The sequence below is a fragment of the Humulus lupulus genome, chromosome 9, assembly GCF_963169125.1.
Source record: "Humulus lupulus chromosome 9, drHumLupu1.1, whole genome shotgun sequence".
NCBI classification, from domain to species: domain Eukaryota; kingdom Viridiplantae; phylum Streptophyta; class Magnoliopsida; order Rosales; family Cannabaceae; genus Humulus; species Humulus lupulus.
In genome coordinates this window covers 71,149,313-71,167,730 of record NC_084801.1, presented here as the reverse complement: position 1 = coordinate 71,167,730, position 18,418 = coordinate 71,149,313, and positions in this window count along the sequence as shown.

Genomic DNA, 18,418 nt, shown 5'->3' with positions numbered 1-18,418 from the left:
AATCACATAATCATAAAACGTGCACTAAATCATAATCATGCATAAAACCCATTAAAGACCCACACAGAATTCCATTATGCCCTCCAGGCACGCTATCTCAGGCCCTAAGCCTTAACACCGAATTTGGGGTCGTTACAGTACGCTTGTACAAAGAGCAGCTGGTCGGTATGACGAATTGACATACCTGCCCGAATGAAAGCAGTTACACTCACCCTCAACAGTTCATAGGAATCGCCCATCCACCCGTAAAGAGCACCTAACAACCCTGAAAACTTGGTCAAGCAACCTTAGAAGTAGGATTGTAACTACCTGCGAGAATAATGGGATATTTCCACCATTAGTTACGTCATGTGCAATCCCTAGGCCAACATAGTATTTTAAATACAAACCCTCCACCACAGTGGAGGGGGTTCAGAAAAATTAGCCTACTGACCAGCACGAGAAAAATTAGCCTAAGACGGTCTTTCGAATGTGGTATGGGCACTATGAGTTTCTGGTCATGTCGTTTGGTTTGACCAATGCCCCAACAACCTTTATGGATCTAATGAATAGGGTGTTCAAGGATTTTATGGATCAGTTTTTTATTGTCTTCATCGAAGACATCTTGGTGTATTCCAGTTCAGAGACAGAGCACAAGCTTCATCTTCGATAGGTTCTTCCGAGATTGAGGGTGCATCAGTTGTACGCTAAGTTTAAAAAATGTGAATTTTGGTTACCAGAAGTGACATTCCTTGGACATATCGTGGGTGTAGATGGGATTAAGGTGGATCCATCTAAGGTGGAGGTAGTCAGGGATTCGCCGAGGCCAAGGAATGCCTCGGAGGTGCGAAGTTTTCTTGGTTTGGCGGGTTACTACAAACAGTTTTTAGAGGGCTTCTCAAAGATAGCAGCACCGATGACAAAATTAACACGAAAGAATCTGAAGTTTATCTGGTCAGACAAGTGCGAAGACAGTTTTCAAGAGCTGAAGCGACGGCTTATTACAGTGCTGGTGTTGAGTCTTCCTTCGGGGGAAGGGAAGTTTTTTGTGTACTACGATGCATCGAGGTTAGGCTTAGGCTTTGTGCTAATGTAGAATGAGAAGGTTATAGCATATGCGTCACGACAGCTGAAAGAGTATGAGCAACGGTATCCTACCCATGATTTGGAGCTAGCAGGGGTGGTATTCGCATTGAGGATTTGGCGACATTATCTATATGGGGAGAAGTGTGAGGTATACACTGATCATAAGAGTTTGAAGTATTTCTTTACACAGAATGACCTGAACATGAGACAGAGGCGTTGGCTGGAGTTGGTAAAGGACTATGATTGTGATATTCTTTACCATCCGAGGAAAGCCAATGTGGTGGCAGATGCATTGAGCTGGAGAGGCCCAGGTCAGTTATATAGTTCCATTCAGATCTCAAGAGAGTTAGCTGATGAGATGGTCAGAGCAGGGATAGAGTTGGTGGTAGGCCGGTTGGCCAATATTACTCTGCAGTCGACTCTACTAGAGCAGATCAGAGAAGGATAGTTGGCAGATGCTCAATTACAGAGGATTAGGGAGGATGTCTTAGTGGGAGTAGCTAAGGACTATTCAGTTTCTGAGGTTGGGTTACTTCGGTATCAGGGACGGATATGTGTTCCAGCTGATGAGGGGATCAAACGAGAGATATTAGATGAGTTTCATACGATGCCGTACTCGCTTCATCAGAGTACCACGAAGATGTACCAAGATCTACGGACGTTGTATTGGTGGCCCGGGATGAAGAAGGATGTGGTGGAGTACGTTGCCAGATGCTTAACCTGTCAGCAGGTGAAAGGTGAGCATCAGCGACCAGCAAGGTTACTTCAACCTTTGGGTATTCCTGAATGGAAATGGGAGGACATTTCTATGGATTTTGTGGGAGGTTTACCCAAGATAGTGGGGCTTCATGACTCGGTGTGGGTGATAGTGGACAGGTACACCAAGTCAGCCCATTTCCTTCTGGTGAGATCGACCTATACTGTGGATCAGTATGCTGAGTTGTATTTGAGGGATATTGTACGTCTCCATGGGGTTCCTAAGTCTCTAGTGTCAGACCGAGATCCTTTCTTCACTTCCAAGTTTTGGGGTGGTCTGCAAAAGGCTTTGGGGACTCAGTTGAAGTTTAGTACAACCTTTCATCCTTAGACTGACGGACAGTCTGAGAGGATGATTCAGGTGTTGAAGGACATGCTCAGAGCGTGTGTGATCGACTTTGAGGGTTCATGGAGTAAGTATCTTCTGTTGATTGAATTTTCGTATAACAATAGTTATCAGTCAACGATTGGAGTGGCTCTCTATGAGATGTTGTATGGGAGGAAGTGTAGATCACCCATTCATTAGGACGAGATGGGTGAGTGGAGATACTTGGGGCCAGATATGGTTCAGAGAACAAGTGAAGCTATAGAAAAGATTCAAATTAGGATGCTTGCTTCTCAGAGCAGACAAAAAAGCTACTCTGATCCTAAGCGTTGGGACGTGGAGTTCTAGGTTGGGGACCACGTGTTTCTTCGAGTTTTACCATTGCGAGGGGTGAGGAGGTTTGGAAAGAAGGGCAAGCTAAGCCCTAGATTCATTGGACCATTTGAGATCCTGGAAAGGATTGGTTAGGTGGCTTACTAATTAGCCCTACCACCATCATTGTCTGGACTTCATGACGTATTCCATGTTTCTATGCTCCGGAAGTACGTCTCGGATGTAACTCATGTATTAAGGTATGAAGATTTGGAGTTACAGACAGATTTGGCTTATGAAGAGCAACGAGTTCAGATCTTGGATCGAAAAGACAAAGTACTACAGAATAAGACAATTCCTCTCATTAATGTTCTATGGAGGAATAGAAGGGTCGAGGAGGTGACCTAGGAACTTGAGACAGCGATGCGGGATCAATATCCTGAGTTATTCAGGTAAATTTCGAGGAAGAAATTCTCATTAGGAGGGGATAGTTGTAACGACCTAGATTTACTAATAAGGCTTAAGGGCCTCGATTAGTGTGTCGGGAGGGCATAATTGGAATATATGTGATTTAATGATTTAAAGCATGTTGTATGACTATTTGATATTTGAGATGCATGACTATGTGTATTAGTATGCATGTAGGCCCTGATTAGGTTAGAAGGGAAAAATCGTAATTTTGGCCCGTTGCGGGCATAACTGTATATATATGCGATAATTGATAAGACCACATTATTATGTGGATATATTTATAATCGGTGATTCAAGACGATCCTTGTGAGCGAGTTAGCGGAAAAGTCACGGTGGGGATTTATACCCGGCTCGGGGCAAGCCAGGAGGTATTTCTGGGAATGTAGGTAATATACTGGCAATTATTTGGTATTGAGGAATATGATTGGAGATTAGTTAGGTATCGGGAAGTAAGCGGAAAATATTAGAGACACTCGAGGAAATAAGCGGGAATTGGGTAAAATGACCCAAACGCCCTAGATGCACTTAAAAGTTTAAAATTAAAAGGGAGGGCATTATGGTCATTTGGCTTGCAAGAGATAAGTATGCTGAGGCTTTATACTTAGTGGGAATTGTATAGAAAGGTAGAAGGCTGAGGAAAGAAGGAATAGAAAGAAATAGAAAAGAAAGGAAAACAGAGCAGTTTTCTTTGGGTCGGTTGGTGATTCTCTCACCCTTTCTCTTCAATTTTCTTGGAGAAAAACTCAGAAGAGAGCTAGGTTAGGCTGAGTAACAAGAGTATTGAGCTGAACTTGAATGGTTGGCAAGGGATTAGAAAGAACACATCAATATTTGAGGTAAGCCTTTAGAGTTTTCAGTTTCTGGTTTGGTTAGTTCAAACTATGGTGTCTAAGCTGAGTTAATGGGAACTTTAGGGGAATTCAAGCCAAGGAATTGGGGAAGAACAAGCTAAGGAGGTCAAGAAGTTAACTTGAAATTGAATTTCCATCAAAGGTATAAATTCTGAACTTTAACTTTGAAGTTTTGACTGTGTTTTGTTGAATTCTGAAGTCTAGGAGTGACCATGGTGAATTTTGGGATTAGAGGTTCATGTGGTTAGATTTTATGTGGTTATGATGCTTGGAATGAGTTAGACATGTTAGTGAGCTTGATTTTGAGTTTGGTGAAGGTTTGGAGAAGTTTTGGTTATGTTTGGCTCGGGGAGATCGCAGGAAGGGAAAATGTGGTGTTGGTAGTCTGTGATTAGCGCTACAGCGCTAGCCTTTGGGCGCTGTAGCGCTAGGCCAAGCTTGCTGAGGGCATTTTGGTTCTATTTGTAGCATTGTAGCGCCCTCCAATGAGCTCTGTAGCGCTACCCTATGTTCAGAAAGGGATTTTAGGGTTATTTTCAAGGGTTTTTGACCAAGGGTTCGGGGTTCGATTCCACCACCCTGTTTTGTGGAATTAGGACTTCCCGGGGGCTCGGGATTGGTCCTGAGGCTAGGTTTTGGACTTGAGGTTTGGTGATGACTTTGATCTATGGTTGGGATTAGGTGAGCACTAGGGCTCGAGAGGGATCGTGCTCAAGGAATCAAGTGAACAAAGCTAGCAAATCTAAAGGTAAGAAAACTGTACCCGATTATATGTTTGTGATGGGACTAAGATCTCCTGATATCTGTATAATGTCAATGATGGTATTATTCCATGGGACACGTGATAGCAGCCTAAGGGTGTCGTATACAATATTTGCGCACAGGGCGCGGCTTGGCCACTGGTAGCCGAGGACAGCTTAATATTCATTGAGCTCGGTTTAAGTGGGCCAGAGTTAGTGGGATAACGGAGGGTGCGGCCTGAGGGCGCTAACCCTATTTATCATTTGTGAATTGATGTATGATATGAGTTGATATGTTTGGTATGTTGAATACTCGGTTATTCTGAATGTCTAAATGGTTGAGAACATGTTTATGGAATATGTGATATTGAATTGTCTGTTGATTGCTTATGCTCTGTTGTTGTGTTTTCTTGCTGGGCCTCGGCTCATGGGTGCTACGTTGTGCAGGTAAAGGCAAAGGCAAGTTGGACCAATCCTGAGATGGAGAGCTGCGGGGTTGAATGTACATAGCCAGCTGTTCGGTCGCCATGGCCGAGGAGTGGATCAGGACAGAGATTGCCTAATTGTTTGTTTTGCCTTAATATGGCTAATACGGTATTTAATTCTTGAATCTTTTATAAACGGTTATAATCTTAATATTGTGGGGATCCCGTGTAAACAGGAACTGTTTCTTTTTAAGAAATGTGACTTTTAAGACCAAAACATTTTAACCCTAGTTCCATTATAGTTTCAGTAACACGTTCTTAATTAAATGACTTGATTAGCAAGTCTAACACTTTTATAAGCACACAGTGTAACGGTCTTGGCTATCCAGGGCGTTACATGCTAAGTTTTGAAAAAGTGAGTTCTGGTTACCCCAGGTAACAATTCTAGGTCACATTGTGAGTAAGGAATGGATTCTAGTGGACCCAAGAAAGATTGAGGCAGTGAGAGATTGGCCCAGATCGAGCAATGTACCAGAGGATAGGAGTTTCTTCGGATTAGTAGGGTAATATCGGCGGTTCGTTGAGGGATTCTCTAGAATAGCTACACTGTTGACCAAGCTGACACGTAAGAAGACCAAGTAAGTCTTGAACAATAGATGTGAGAACAAATTAAAGGATTTGAAGCTGTTACTGGTTACCGTACTGGTATTGATTCTGCCATCAGACAATGAGAAGTTTGTTCTACTGCGATGCTTCGAGGTAGGGTTTGGGGTGTGTATTGATGCAAGCTGGGAAGGTGATAGCCTACATGTTAAGTCAACTGAAGGATTATGAACAGAGGTATCCCACTCACGATCTGGAACTGGTTGTGGTGGTATTCGCACTAACTTGTTTGATCCGGGTATCTGAATTCAAAACCTCATCCTGAGCCGGGTATCTGACCCCGTTGTGACTATTCTCCTAATCTGCTCCCTAGGATCATCTCAGGCCACATATCTCAAATATGTCCTTATAACACAGGGGTCTTACTCGTAGAGCATACATATTTACATTTATTTCCTCAACGAGCCAAAATTACAAACGTGCCCTATTCACTGAAATTGGCCAACATGCATATTAATACACACAAACATGCATGTCTAATAACATTACCACATAATTCATACACACAAACATGCATGTCTAATAACATTACCACATAATTCATACACACAAACATGCATGTGAGTTTTTGCTACCCCAACATTTCTGGGTCATGTTGTAGTAAGGTGGGGATTTTGGTGGTCCCAAGTAAGATTGAGGCAGTGAGGGATTGGCCCAGGCCGAGCAGTGTACTAGAGGTTAGGAGCTATTTGGGATTGGTAGGGTACCATCAGCGGTTCAGTGAGGGAATCTCTAGAATAGCAACACCATTGACAGAACTGATGCGTAAGAAGACTAGGTATGTATGGACAGACTGGTGTGAGAATAGTTTGAAGGAGTTGAAGCAGCGACTGATCACCGCTCCAATATTAAGTTTGTTGTCAAACAACGAAAAGTTTGTAGTTTATTGTGATGCTTCCAAGCAGGGTTTGGGGTGTGTGTTAATGCAAGATGGAAAGGTAATAGCCTACGCATCGAGACAGTTGAAGGAGTTTGAGCAGAGGTATACCACACATGATCTGTAATTGGAAGCGGTGGAATTTGCACTAAAGGTTTGGACACATTATTTGTATGGCGAGAAGTGAGAAATATACACCAACCATAAGAGTTTGAAGCACTTATTTACTCAGAAGGATCTGAATATGCGCCAGATGCATTGGATGGAATTGGTAAATGATTACGACTATGATATTCTATACCATCGTGAGAAGGTCAATTAGGTGGCCGCACACTGAGTCAGAATGTCCCAAGACATTTTTTTAGTTCGAGGCAGGTATATGATTATTTTGCTGAAGAGATGACTAGAGCAGGTATTGATTTAGTAGTTGGACAGCTTGCCAACATCACTCTTCAGTCTACACTCCTTGAGAGGATCAAGGAAGCACAGGAGGAATATCCCCAGTTGAGGGAACACACAGAGGGAGTATTAGCCGGGGCGGCTAAGGACTTTTCCATTTCATAGATGGGTTTATTGAGGTAAAAAGGTCATATTTGCGTTTCAATGGATTTCTGTAACCAGCAAGAGATTTTAGATGAGTCTCATACCACTCCATATTCTTTACATCCAGCTACGATGAAGATGTAGAAGGATTTGAGAACCTTGTATTGGTGGCCAGAAATTAAGAGGGATGTGGTGGATTATGTGGCAAAGTGCTTGACTTATCAACAAGTAAAGGCTGAACATTAGAGGCTAAAAGGGTTGTTGTAGCCTCTAGGGATTCTAGAATGTAAATGGGAGGATATCACCATGGACTTTGTGGTTGGATTACCGAAGACTTTGGGATAGCATGATCCTGTACGGGCGATTGTGGATGGGTACACCAAGTAAACCCACTTTTTGGCTCTTAAGGAAACTTATACGGTGGAGCAGTACACTGAATTATATGTGAAGGATATTGTGCGACTTCATGGGGATCCGAGGTTGATAGCATGCAACAGGGACCCCACCTTCACCACCAAGTTTTGGGAGAGCCTGCAGAAGGCTTTGGGCACACAGTTGCAGTTTAGTACCACTTATCATCCTTAGACGGATGGACAGTCTAAGAGCACAATTCAAATACTGGAGGATATGTTGTGAGCTTGTGTGCTGGATTTTGGGGGATCATGGAGTAAGTATCTCCCTTTGATTGAATTTTCGTACAACAACAGTTATCAGGCGACTATCGGAGTGGCTCTGTATGAGATGTTATATGGGAGGAAGTGCTGATCACCCATCCATTGAGTTGAGATGGGTGAGAGAAGGTATCTAGGTCATAAGGTTGTTTAGAGGATTAGAGCGCGAATGCTCGCCTCATGGAGTCGTCAGAAGAGTTAGACTTGAGATGAAGGAGCATAGAGTTTCAGGTCGAGAACCATGTGTTTCTTAGAGTTTCTCCCTCGAGAGGGGTGAAACAGTTTAGAGTAAGGGGCAAGTTGAGCCCTAGGTTTGTTTACCCCTTTGAGATTTTGGAATAAGTTGGAGAGGTAACTTACAGATTGGTAATGCCTTCAGCTCTATTAAGGGTTCACAATGTGGTTCACCTATCCTTGCTCTGGAAGTATGTATCAGATTCTACGCATGTGTTGATTATGAGAACTTGGAGCTAGGTCAGGATTTATCGTACAAAGAGAAGCCGGTTCAGATTTTCGACCGGAAGGATAATGTCTTGCGGAGCAAGACCATCGCCTTAGTGAAAGTGTGTGGAGGAACAACATAGTGGAATAGGAAACTTGGGGACTTAAGATAGATATGTAGGATCGGTATCCCGAGTTATTCAAGTAATTTCGAGGATGAAATTTCTGTAAGGAGGGGATAGTTGTAGCGTACCAAATTTTCTAATAAGGCTTAGGGCCTTGATTAGTGTATCAGGAAGGCAATAATTGATTTAATTATGCTAATGTGTGAATTTAATGAATATGTGATTAAAAATGCATGTTTAGGTGAATTAAATATGCATGTGGGCCCCATTTGGTTATTAGGGGCATAAGTGTGACATATGTGTATATTGTGATTAATACCTTGACTGAGTGGGGATATATTTGTGATGCATGATCCGAGAGGATCCTAGGGAGCAGTTTAGCTAAATAGTCACAACGAGATTGAATACTCGGCTCAGGAGGAGCCTATGGTTATTTTGGGAATATAATGTGTTTGGGAATTACCGCGTATCGCGTAGTAACTTAGCAATTACCGGGTCAGGATTAAGTGGGGATTTATATGAACACTCGAGGAATTAGTAGGACATGGAAAATGACGGGATTACCCTTGGAGGCATTAAAGCATTTAGAATGGACTAAAGGGTATTTTGGACTTTTTGGCAACGGGATAAACACGGCTTAGGATGTTGAGACTCTAGAATGAGTTAGAATGAAACAAAAGGAAATTCTTAGCTCTCTCTATCTTATACTCAGCTCAATCCCTCTCTCTTTGGGTGCTTGGAGTTTGTTGAAGAAACTTGAGGATTCAAGGCTAGAACATGTGAGGATTGAAGCTTGAAGACTTGGGGAATTAGCTCAGTCTAGGTTTACAACAGAAGTATGAAATCTGGTACTGAACTGTCTGAGTTTCTGCGGTAATTTTTGGTATGATTGCTTAGGTTCAGGTCTAGTAGATTTGGAGTGTTTGATGAGATTATGGAAGTGTTTCTAGTTTGTTATGTTACCTAGGCTGCATCGATAAAAAATGTAGGATCAATTCTGGGTCTAATTGGTGTTTTGGGTGAGAATTAGTGGTTTACGCTTGGGGAAAAACACATAGAAAATGGTGGTTTCTGGGTTTCAGAGGCCTGAGCCGCGACCCTGCTCTTCAGGTGCTGCGACCTGCGTGTTTGATGAGGCTAGAGAAGCCTCTGGCTTGCCCAGGCGCCACGGCCCTAGGAGGGCATGCCGCGGCTCGCATCGTTTAGCAGAGAGAGTTCTGCTCTCTGACCTATAGGCGTGCTGCGACTCTAGAGGGCATGCAGCGAAAGAAAAGGGAAGTTAAGGTTTTAAGCTAAGGAATTTGAATATTAAGGCTCAGGAAGGATTCTACCACCCGGTTTAGTGGAATCCAAGGTCCTAGAGGCTAGATTAATATTCAGAAGTTATTTATTGGTTTAAGGCTTGATGGATGGTAATTATGAATGCGTTGTGACTAGGTTTTCAATGAGGCTCGGATTAGAGGACTGTGCTCGGTATCGCATTGACTTATCAGCTCGGGACAAATGTAAGAAAACTATTGTACCAGTAGAGCAGGGCACAACCCTATTATTTGTGTTTCACAGCACAACCCTATTTTTTATGCTTAATATATTTGTGGATGTTTATGATTCTTATGCTATGTTATGCATGTTTGTGAGTGTTCGGCGAAGGCCTAGAATGACAAGAAGTTAGGTACGGAAAGGAGACAGAATCGACATTGAGCCCGCTGAGTGCAGGTCGCTAGGGAAAGACCCTCCTAGGGTGCTGTATCCACCCTCTCAGTAAAGACCGCGAACCTAGGGCTTGGTAAAGCGCCTGGGACAGCCTAGGCCGCTGTGTGTTTAGCCCGTTGGGTGCTTTGTTGTATACTGTGGAGTGTTATGTCATATGTTATATGTTCAGTTTTCTTGTTGGGCTTCAAGTCACGACTGCTCTATGGTGCAGGTAAGGGCAAAGGGAAGGTCGACCAACCATGAGTACAGAGAGTGTGGAGCGATGGGTACATGTTTGGACTACCTGGCTACCACAGTCAGAGTTATATTGGGAAAATTTTTGTGTTGGTTTGTTTTGTCGCTTAGGTCGACCGTATGTATATTTTGAGTGGTAATACATTTACTAAACAATATTTTTTTTGGGATCCCAACTGTATATCTTTCTATGATTTTAATTAATGTCCAAATTCTTTTCATTTATGTCGTTAAATGAGTTTTATTTCAGTTTATTCACACTTTTAACCTAAAACCTCAATTAGTGAGCAAGTGGCACATTTTTAACTCACATAGTAATGACTCTAAGTAGGAAGGGCATTACAGTATTATAGTTTCCTAGGAACATTGTACGTTCCGTGCGGGAGCCATTCGGGGCCTGGAGTGCAAGAGCCATTCTCTCGCTCCATGACTAATTAGCGTGGTTTCTCAAGTTTGTGGGGATCGTGCCTTTCCTACTCTTGGCCAGGCTTACAAGTTGTTTGTGGGATGGCATATATTTTGCACCTTGTAGGAGACCGTGACACCCACCCTCGCAAAGGTGTTATACTATTATCGGTTGGAGTCCCAATTGAACTCCAAAGACAAGGTGTAGGATGGATGTTATAAGTTAAAGAACTGTGGTGTCTGTCTGACTCCATACAGTTCTTGGAAACATCCCCCAGATATGAGACTCTATTGGTTCATGACATTCGGATTCCTTCAATAGAAGAATCCCACTTTGGTGCTAGAATTTCAATGTTTGGGTAAGTTATCCTTCTTTTTCCTTCGTCTCGTCCTTTGTTTTGTTTATTGCATGTTCACGTTCTTGTGAACAGGTCCGTACTCAGTGCTGAGGAGCAGGACGTGAGGGGATTCATGACTACAAAAAACCTTCAATTGGTCATTGTAACGCCCTACTTCCTTAGAGCCGTTACTAAGTGAGTTTAAAAACGTGCTTTCATCTCGCTAGTCGAGGTTTTAGATCAAATAGTGTAATTAAACTATAAACAGAGGAAAACCTTAGAAATATTAATTTCCACAGAAAATCATAAAAGGTTTACACTTGGGATCCCAAAATATAGTTTAGAAATGTTTACAACACATTAATTAAACCAAGTCGACTAGACGACAAAATCAGATTTTATCTATAAGCATCTCCCAAATAATTCACTGGCCGTGGTGGCCAGGCTGGCCAAACATGTACACGCTGCCTCATGCCTGCTGTACTCATGGTTGGTTGATCACCTCTGTACCCTTTACCTGCACCACAGAGCATCTGTGAGCCGAAGCCCAGCAAGAGAACCCACAAGCAGATAACATATGCAACACATAAATCAAACATATAAACATGCCACAAATGGCTAAACACGTACGGCCTAGCCGTCCCAAACATTTACCAAGCCCTGGATACACGGACCATGCCGTGAGCATATCCCAGGTATCCTTCTGGAAACTTGCCCTGGCAACTCGCACTCCACGTGCTCAGCGCTGCTCCCGGCCCCTTGCTGTTCTCGGCCTTGCACCCAACGTGCCTGACCCCGTTCCCGACCCTTCGCCGTCCTCGGTCTACACCATTCCTGGCTCTTGCCGATCACTCACATATTATTACACATAATATAACAGAAAGTACAGAATTCTAGCATAAACAGATAAAGGGCTACGCCCCGTAGTTCTAACATTCTGGGCTCGGCCCTGCATACTAATTCATTCATTCACACTGGGCTCAACCCTGCATATCAGTTCTTTCAAACACATTGGGCCCAGCCCTGCACACAAGTTCTATGGGAACAAGGGTTCTCTTACCTGAGTTCCGAGCTTTCTGAGCACCGATGTCCAGAGCACATTCCTCAAACTGGAGCCTTGTCAAAAAAATCCCTAGTCACAACACATCACCAATATTCAGTCATCAAATTCTAATCCAATGAATAACTTCAAGCCACAACCCTAACCTCCGGAACCTTGAATTCTATCAATCCGGGTGATAAAATCCATCCCGAGCCTTAACCATTGAATTCCCAAGCCTAAACACCCTTAAAAATACATACTGGCACTAAGGGGCCGCGGCCCCACCCTCAAGAGTCGCAGCTAGCCTCAAAGCAGAGGCTAGCAACACACTGACCCCCACGCGGGCCGTGGCGCGCATGAACCTTCTCAGCCTCCCATGGCTGCGCGCATACACAGGCCGCGGCACACCCCTCCTAGGGCCGCGGCGCTCCTCGCAGAACCCAGAATTCTTCATCAATTTCCTCCCTTTTCATCAAGCCAACCCTCACCAAAACTAACCTATCTAACCCAGATATTGAACGCATACTTCAGCCCAACAACAGCTCAGTAACAACATCAGAATCCATCAAAGTCTACTACAAAAATCCAACTAGAACCGCAAGAACAAGTAAAACTTAACTAGTATGCATACTCTAGCAAACCAGTAGCAATTCTCAACATAATCCCAATAATTAAAGCTTACCTTGCTGAATTCAATCCCTGTAGTTGATCCTCTAGCCTTAAGCTTCAAACTCCTATAATCTCACAGCTGAATTCCCCTAGACCTTCAAGTTGAGTCCCTTAGTTTTTCCTTGTGTTTATCTTAGAGAGTGAAAGAGTGAGGAAGATGAGAGCTATCTCAGCTAAGAGAGGTAGTGTTAGTCGGTTCCCACAAGGTTCTAATTAATTCCTCTTTTTTGTTTATTTGACTTAAGTCTAATGGGTTACCTCAAGGCTCGGGGTACCAAAACGTCCCCGAGGGCAAAATGGTAAAATTCCTCAATATTCCCGCCTAGACATTCTATCCTCAAATATATCTCCAAATATTTATTTTCATGCCCCAATAATCCTATAACACTCCTAGTACCCCAAATTACCCCTCGACTCACCCCGAGTCGGAAACTCAACCCCGTTGTGACTCTCTGGCTAACCGCTCCCCAGGACTGTCTCGGATCGTGCTGCACAGACATTTCACATATATATAACATATATCACATTCATGCCCCTAATATCCAGATGGGGCCCATGCACATTTAACTCACTAAACATGCATCACTATCATATATTCACATTAAAGCATAATAAATCACTTATTGCCCTCCAGGCACACTAATCAAGGCCCTAAGCCCGATTAGCAAATTCAGGTCGTTACAACTATCCCCTCCTTACGAGAATTTCGTCCCCGAAATTACTTGAACAACTCGGAATACCACTCCCTCATCTCTGACTCAAGTTCCCATGTCACTTCCTCAATCTCGCTGTTCCTCCACAGCACTTTTATCAAAGCGGTGGTCTTGCTCCGCAAGACGTTGTACTATCCCCTCCTTAATATAATTTCATCCTTGAAATTTACTTAAGCACATCAGATCGTATACCTCATACCTCTGATGACAATTCCCAAGGTCCAATGCCTTTACCCTTAATCATTTATAGTACCCATGCACGAGTACAATCTTGTTCCACAAGATCTTATATGATAACCATACTTCTTTAACTTTTACTTATGCATTAAATCTACAGAACTCCAGTGTCTGCTTGATTCTCATCAGTCTCTTCGTTGATTATTCTCAATGTCAAAATACTTATGAATCATCATCCTTACCAGGGTAAGATCAACTTATAGGCCCGCGGCCAAATCCCTATTACAACTTTAGAACTCTTGTCGAACGAAAATCATATCTCCCTTTTCTGGAACCCCGTACTCCAAAGCTAACAGTTGCAGGATCCTATAAACTTTCAGATAGGCAGACATCCCCTGCCCTAAGAATTCCAATATCCTCTATGCTTTTCCTCTGAATTATTACTGAACCACAGTGTCCACTAACTCGTTATTCTCTGTTTTTATTTTACCAAGTCCCATGCCTTGTCACCTTAGTTGTACTCCAGCATCCAATACCGTGATTGTCTCATCAAAGAGTACACTTCCCTTGATACTCTAAAAGTTGCACATTCAACGCTTAAACCCTTAACATAATTGTTAAGCCTTAAGATTGCTATCCTCTTTGCAACCAGTCAGTAATTCCATATTACTACTCTGTTTTCTTTGATCTCAGATTCCTCTCCATAAAACAGAAACTATAGGGTCTCAATTTAACATTACCAATGCCCTATTTCATTACCAGTTTATACAAACCAAGGTATGCTATCTTGTTCAGCTGAGTTATAACTCTTCCCCTGATCCATCACCTTATCTACAGGCTAATGTGATCCATTCTTATGATCCATCGTCGTATTATTTTACTGTTCAGTATTCGAGTATCTCAGGTTCTGCCATCAGCTAAAACCTTCCAGTACCACAAACCCTAGGAAGTGAAACAACACCCACTTATAATTCCCATCTCCACATCAAATTCTCTTTGGTCCATTTATCTGGTGCTTGCACCTTATCTTGTATAACACTCGTAGGGTTCTTCTCTGTTTCCACAAAACCCAAGCTTTGGATTCCATTATCCGAAGGATACATATGTATTCATCACAACACACTAACACTATACTAGTTTCAATCATTAACCTATCCAATCCATTGAAACCCGTGGCGCTCTACTAATCAATACACACCTACCAGGTAAGAGATCCACCTCTTAATAAGTCTCCTCCTCGCACAGTCGAAGACTTATAACATCAATCTTCCATCTGCTGTGTTCCACTAACTTCCAGTCTCAAGATTACCTTTCTTACTAACAATCCAACACTTGAGTACCTTATGCTATGCATAACTGTCAACTTAACATTCCAAGTACATCAACCATGTTCCATTCTTTCACCTCCCGCGAGGTTCGACCCATCCTCACGCCAATCTAAGCCTGGGCATGCCCAACCTGTGACGCACCCCCGAGATTTCATACTCTCACCATAGATCAGATCATTCATGCTATCCTTCTATACTTAACCACAACACATACATACTTATGCATCACAAGACACCAATCAATTCTTGCCCTGCCATTTGAATTTTAATTTGACACCATTCATCCTGTCTTACCCCAAGTTTTACCGTTCTTCCCATCTCTGATGTAGTTGTCTGCGGAGATACCTATACGATAGAGGATGCGCTTGCCAGCCTTATTATGCTTCCTGTTCCTCAGACGTTCCTCACTAACTTCTTCGTGATTTCAGATCAAATCTTCTCATACCCATCCTTTCTTCTTGTAGCTCTACTCTGAGTACTCCCAATGAAACCCAAATTGACACTTCGTAGAACCTTACCTGTGACCCTACTTTCTTGGTACTAACGTCTTCAACATAATAGACATTCGCTCTCCATTTCCGTCTGGAGGTAGTCCATATATACTGCTCGTGAACTTAAAGGAGACTTGCCCACATCATTCCAATATTCTCTACTTAAGAACTTACCTGTGCTGCTGTAGCTTGAACCATTCTAGAACCTTTGTTACCAACTCCTCACACCCTACTCAGTACAAGATAAAAACTCCTGAAATGTCTCTTTCTTTGATTTCCTGCTGGTAATAACCAGGTCGTAGATCAACTCCTGGAGACATTGTCCCATCTTGTACCCAATATCCAACCTTTCATTCTTAACCATTGATGCCAACCATTCTCACCATATAATGCACTAACTAACCCAAGGTCAAATTTCTATAATTGCTTCAGGTAATTCTTTCTATCAGCCAGTGTCGTCTACCACAACATTCCTGATAACAAATCTACTTGTAGCCCGACTCTATAATAACCCCAATCTTTCCTTATATACCTATACAAGTTTCCCATTGATTAGCTCAGCTTCCATTCAAGCCAATTAAAGTACTTAAAATGATACACCTTAAAATCCATGGTTATCTCTTAGCAGATCCAATTCCACTCCGCCTCTTGCTGCGGCTTTCTTATGACGAACTTTATTATTCTACTATGAACTTCTTAATTACTTGTATCCCAATTCATCTTCCAGAAGTTCCTTATTCCTCCTCCATAAGTGCTCTTATCCTCAACTTCTCACATAGCACCCTTGAGGAAAACTCTCTATGTATAACTCCCTCTCAGAACATTCTCAATACTGAGTTCCTCCAGCTCGTTACATGTCCACAACATAAAACATCCAGTTAAATACCCATCTTCGAGAAATCAGCCTCAAACTTTGTGTGTAACAAGGCATTCTAGTCTTTCATCCCCTTACCACGGAACATCCATCCTAACATACCGAATTATTTCATTTAGAGGTCGTGCCCTCACCCGGTATCCTCTCAGGTAGCATCCTCTCCCTCAGGTACATACCAAATAACCTCCCTGGTTCTTGTCACCATCTTGACAACTACCTCTTCAATTACGCTCCTTTCCAACCACAAATTAGGTGCCCTAGCACTGTCTGAGGTCCTTCTACCTCAAAAACTGAGAATTTGTCCTTACTGAGTTCTACCCACTAAAGCACTGTCTTTCACATCCCTTGCCCTGTAACACTCATGCTTTTTACCTCATTCCAGAAATCTCAAATAACATAGCTCTTTCTGCTACTCAAATACCACCGAAGATCTAGTACACTGGAGCGACCCTGCCACCTAGAATCATTCCAGAATTTCATCCTTACATGGGTCATTATTTCCAACCACCACCATTTGCATAAATTTCCAAAGTGAGGTATCCAACCCCTAACACTCACTAACACAGGTTGTCGTTGTCTTATCATTTCAAATCAAGCTCATAAATTTATTAATCTCCTCGTTCCAATAACTTCTTTTATCGAATTCCCCATTTGAGTTCTTCCGAACTCACCATGCCAATATCTCACCCTGAACACCACCTCCTAGTGTCCTCTTGTCACAAATACTTAGCACAATTCTTTAGTTATGACCTTTCACCTCCATATAACCAAGAATGAAGTTACCTTTGTCCATTACTAAACAATTTCCCAGGCAACCCAAACTTTCCTCTCCAACCAGAGGTTAACGCACTACACCAAACACCCATTACCATAACACATGATTATAATAGTATTTACAATGAGTTATTGTATATGTGAAAAATTTCAGGCGACAAAGTAAAATAAAATACCGCCAACCAAAATGACTAAGTTTTTTCTAGTTTCCCGTGTACCCATTTCCCCTTACCCATTTCTTCTTCTTCAATCTTTCTCTTCACGAAGGCTAGTACTAGTAGCTCTCTCGGTCTCTCTCGGTCATTCCCGTAGGCTAGTAGCTCTCTCGGTCTCTCTCGGTCATTCCCGTAGGCTAGTAGCTCTCTCGGTCTCTCACTCCCCTTCACGAAAGACAAATCCTGAGAAGGGCTTCACCACATTCGAGTCAAGGGTTTCTCTGATTCAAGATGAAATTACTACAGTTGAAATTTCTTGTTTCAATCTGCGAAGAACAACGAAGGAGCTTTACGGTACAGTCTCTGATTCTAATTGTTCATCACTCTAAGTTTTTACTGTAATTTCGTTTTTGGTTTTTTCATCATTGATTTAATTATTCATCAATCATATTTTCTCTTTGTTAATCAATTTATATAAGTTAAACTCATATATATATATTCATTTTTTGGTGTGTTTTCGGATAAGAAAAAATGTTTACATATAAGTTAAACTCATATATATATATATAGAAAGAGAGAGAAAGAGTGAATATAGGACGTATCTGGACTTGCTTGCTGTTTTAAAGTATATATTACTAAGCTTTAAATAATGCATTAAAGGTGTTTGACAGAATACTTCAATGAGATATATGAGTAATTGCTTGTAAATGAGTAAATGGGATTCTTGGCCTTGAATCCTTTCTTAATTTGACATTGTATGCTTCTTAATTTAGCATTGAAATGTGAGATATACGACACTTGTTTTTGTTAAAAATGATGTTTAAATACATGGTTGAGGACACTTGTTTCTTCCATGAAGGGTCTTCTAGTACTGTTATAGCCAACAAAACCCACGAAAATAACTAGTAGCTGCTCTGTCCATAAGTATAATGTCTCCGAATAACCCAACACTATATTTACAACAATGCTCTGTTTACTATTCCCTATGTCTTGTTTGGTCAGTAGATAAAAGGACCCCATATATTTCTTGTTTTACAATGAAGAGAAGAAAAGTAATTTGTGTGCTGTGGTATGAGAAACTAGTACACAGATAATTACACATATACACACACATACACGCTTTAAGCAGGCATGTAAGTGAGTTTATTCCCCACAATAATTTTGGTGGATGAGTTGGCACATTTCATTAACCTATAAACTATTTTTCTTTCAAGATAACAAATGAAAGTGGTGGCAAGAA